We start from the raw sequence: 4,625 nt of genomic DNA on the forward strand, positions 1-4,625 counted from the left end.
AGTGTGTTGGTGTGTGTGTGCACCCGCATGCGAATGTGTTGGTGTGTGTGTGATGTTCTTGCTCTGCCTGTGGTGAATCCTCAGATTATCCTCTCAGAAAGCAGCTCCAGTCCCAGACGGCTGGTCACCCCCGGCCCTGTCCCGGCCCTGTCCCGGCCCTGTCCCGGCCCACAGGCGTCTGGGCTCTCTCCCGGCCCTGTCCCGGCCCTTGTCCCGGCCCACAGTCGTCTGGGCTCTGTCCTGGCTCTGTCCCGGCTCTGTCCCGGCCCACAGGCGTCTGGGCTGGCTGGCTAGGCTCTGTTGGCTTGCTGGCCCCGATCCAGCAGTGCTCTGTCCTAAACCATTTGCCTGCGTGTTTATCCACAGACGAGAGTCAAAGCTGTGTGTCTGACACTGCAGGATTGAGGCTGTGTGTGTGTGTGTGTGTGTGTGTGTGTGTGTGTGTGTGTGCTTGTCTGACACTGCAGGAATGTGGCTGTGACCCTTATTTATGGTCTTCCTGGAATGGGGGGGGGGGGGGGGGGTTGCGGGAGGGGGGGGGGCTTGTGGCTTTGCGGTGTTTGTGCCAGAATGTTTTACCTTCCTGCTGAAATTACTTCCAGAAATCATCTGTGTCCTTCGAGTTGAAGTGCTCCGTGTGTATGCGTCGGCTGGAGGGAAAGAGCTCTGTGCATATGAAGTGCTGTATGTCTGTGCGTCTGTGTGTAGAGCTCTCTGTGCATATGAAGTGCTGTATGTCTGTGCGTCTGTGTGTAGAGCTCTCTGTGCATATGAAGTGCTGTATGTCTGTGCGTCTGTGTGTAGAGCTCTCTGTGCATATGAAGTGCTGTATGTCTGTGTGTAGAGCTCTCTGTGCATATGAAGTGCTGTATGTCTGTGTGTAGAGCTCTCTGTGCATATGAAGTGCTGTATGTCTGTGTGTCTGTGTGTGGAGCTCTCTGTGCATATTTACCTGCTGTGCGTCTGTGTGTCTTTGTGTAGAGCTCTCTGTGCATATTTACCTGCTGTGTGTCTGTGTGTCTGTGCGTCTGTGTGTCTGTGTGTCTGCGTCAGCCTGACAGCTCTCTGCACATTTCATTTGCTGTAGTCACATTTGTACCAAAATGTCAAAAGCTGCAAACACTCAACGTCATCCTTGACCTACTCTTCTGAGAAATTAAATTAGTGAAATAGCCACATAAATAAACTCTGATTTTGTTCCCCCCATTTTCTATTTAATTATAAACAGTAGTGGTACATGGAATGCTCCATTCAGAATGTGGATTAGCTATCTGTTGAAATACCTGTCAGTCATAGAAATGGCTTGTGGTCCTCAGTGTTCGTGGCTGGACTGTGGAGCATTGTGGGAAAGTGGAATCTTTCATGGGGGAACTTATACCACTTTGAGGTCATGACTGCTGGAATTTCTTGGACTTGTGCGGCAAAATGTAATTTGGAAAGTGAAGTGTGGAAGAGGGCTAAGGATGTGCTGTGCACTCTCCCTCTCTCTCTCTCTCTCTTTGCTCTCTCTTTCTCTCTCTCCCTCTTTCTCCCTCTCTCTGTCTTTCTCTCCCTCTCTCTCTTTGCTCTCTCTTTCTCTCTCTCCCTCTCTCTGTCTTTCTCTCTCTCTCTCTCTCTCTCTTTCTCTCCCTCTCTCTCCCTCTCTCTCTCTCCCTCTCTCTTTCTCTCTCCCTCCCTCTCTCTCAGTCTCTCTCTCTTTCTCTCCCCCCCACTCTCTCTCTCCCTCTCTCTCTGTCTCTCTCTCTCTCTTTCTCCCCCCCACTCTCTCACTCCCTCTCTCTCTGTCTCTCTCTCTCTCTTTCTCCCCCCCCACTCTCTCCCTCTCTCTCTTACTATTTCAAGAGCCTCTTCGCCTCTCGTGGGCTTAATGGATTCAGCACATTTTCTTTCTCTCTCTCCCTCTCTCTTTCTCAACTCTCTCTCTTTCTATCCCCCCCTCTCTCTCTCTACGCTTTACCCCCCCCCCACCCCCTCCACCTCTGCTCCCAAGTGCTTCAGAAGCATGCTAGGTACCAGCCCTGTGTGGAAACCATCTGGCCTGCATCTGGCCTGCATCTGGCCTGCATCTGGCCTGGATCTGGCGCAGCGCTGGTGCCGATCTGTTTGGATGGACATGGCCTCTTGGGTGCCGCTGTGCACAGAGCTCATTTCAGAGCCGTTATGTAGCCGCTGTGTGCGCTGATGGAGAGTTCCTAAGCTGCAGCTCCTCTCCAGATAAGAATAACTCACCCAGCTTGGCATTCCATATAAACACACACACTCACGAGTGTGCACGCACACACACACACACACACACACACACACATACTCACAAGCACCGACACACACACACACACACGCACACACACACACTGAGAAACACATACACACAAAAACACACACACCCACAAACCTTAACAAAGACTGACCAATCTCTCTTAACGTCACATCTTTGAGTAATGGGAGTGTTGTGGAGCGAGGTGGAAAAACAGCCTCAGGCCTCAGTTTGACCTGGACAGTGTTCTTTATGTGCTCAGCTCCTAATGGGCAGTATTCTTCATGTGCTCAGCTCCTAATGGGCAGTGTTCTAATGGGCAGTGTTCTAATGGGCAGTGTTCTTCATGTGCTCAGCTCCTAATGGGCAGTGTTCTAATGGGCAGTGTTCTAATGGGCAGTGTTCTTCATGTGCTCAGCTCCTAATGGGCAGTGTTCTAATGGGCAGTGTTCTTCATGTGCTCAGCTCCTAATGGGCAGTGTTCTAATGGGCAGTGTTCTAATGGGCAGTGTTCTTCATGTGCTCAGCTCCTAATGGGCAGTGTTCTAATGGGCAGTGTTCTTCATGTGCTCAGCTCCTAATGGGCAGTGTTCTAATGGGCAGTGTTCTAATGGGCAGTGTTCTTCATGTGCTCAGCTCCTAATGGGCAGTGTTCTAATGGGCAGTGTTCTTCATGTGCTCAGCTCCTCAGCTCCTAATGGGCAGTGTTCTAATGGGCAGTGTTCTTCATGTGCTCAGCTCCTAATGGGCAGTGTTCTAATGGGCAGTGTTCTTCATGTGCTCAGCTCCTAATGGAGTATCTGGACACTGCTGCAGTAGTCACCGCCAGTGAGTGGACTGTTCCTCTAACCACCCCAACCTGGGGGGGGGGGGGGCGGGGCAGGAGGGGTTACCCCAACCTGGGGGGGCGGGGTGACCCCAGCGGCCGTGGCTGCCCTCCACACCCCCCCACTTCCTGACTGATGGACGGCTTCCTTAAGGCTCTCACGGTGACGTGGCCCTCGGGGTGTCCGAATCTCCAGTCTCGTCACCCCTGGCCCTGTGTGTGTGTGTGGGGGGGGGGGAGTACATGTGTTTCTGTTCAGATCAGCCCTTAGGCTATCAGGACCCCAGCGCTGCACAACTCCACCTGATTGGTTAACGGTAGAAATGGGGGTGGGGCATCAACATCTCGCATCTCCAGCAGAAATGAGAAACCTGGCTTCAGGAAGTAAAAGTCCTGCATGTCCATCTATGGTATTTGTAAAAGTCCTGCCGTGAATGGTGTATGTAAAAGTCCTGCCGTGTATGTGTGTGTAAAAGTCCTGCCGTGTATGTGTGTGTAAAAGTCCTGCTGTGTATGTGTGTGTAAAAGTCCTGCCGTGTATGTGTGTGTAAAAGTCCTGCTGTGTATGTGTGTGTAAAAGTCCTGCTGTGTATGTGTGTGTAAAAGTCCTGCCGTGTATGTGTGTGTAAAAGTCCTGCTGTGTATGTGTGTGTAAAAGTCCTGCTGTGTATGTGTGTGTAAAAGTCCTGCTGTGTATGTGTGTGCATGTGGTAGAACTGTTTCCCATCTCTGCTCTCCACACTGCATATTACTGTAATATTAATCTTAAAAAAGAAGAAGGCAAAATCACCTCCCTAGGTCAGTTCTGAAACGGAACCATACTTAATACTTAATACAACATCTCATACTGATTATATTTACATAAGATACCAAGACTTATTCATTCATTATTCACATTTAAATGATCAGTTATGAAATGTTAGCATTGCTAGATATATATACTCTTCAGCAATCAGCTTCTAGTGTGTTTTAGGTGTGTTGTTAATCAGAGCAGACAAACTACACAACACAGAGCTGGCCTCCTACAGAGAAGAATCACGCAGTTGGTGGGCCATGGCTCGTCAGGCATGGATTAGATCAGCCATTAATCAGTGATGGTCAGCAATGCTGCTTCCCTCTCTGTGTCTTACAGAGACCCCAACACACACACAAGCACACACGCACGCGTGCACGCATGCACGCACCCACACACACACACACACACACACACACACACACACACACACGGCACACACACACACACACAATTCAAAGCCCAGCTGGACTCAGAGCCAGATAAGAGAGCCTCCTGTGCCACATTAACCCCAATCACCGTGTCCAGGAAGCCAGAGGAGGGATCTCGGACGCAGCGATCCGCACACACACGCAGCGATCCGCACACACACACACACACACACACACGCAGCGATCCGCACACACACACACACACACACACACAGCGATCCGCACACACACACACACACACGCAGCGATCCGCAGTGCATCGTCTCCAGGAAGCCAGAGGAGGGATCTCGGATGCAGCGATCCGCACACACACACACACAC

Source organism: Alosa pseudoharengus, unplaced genomic scaffold, assembly GCF_046254945.1.
Source record: "Alosa pseudoharengus isolate Yale_2024_CS ecotype anadromous, Long Island Sound unplaced genomic scaffold, YU_APseudo_1.1 YU_APseudo_1.1_scf_8, whole genome shotgun sequence".
Classification (NCBI taxonomy): domain Eukaryota; kingdom Metazoa; phylum Chordata; class Actinopteri; order Clupeiformes; family Clupeidae; genus Alosa; species Alosa pseudoharengus.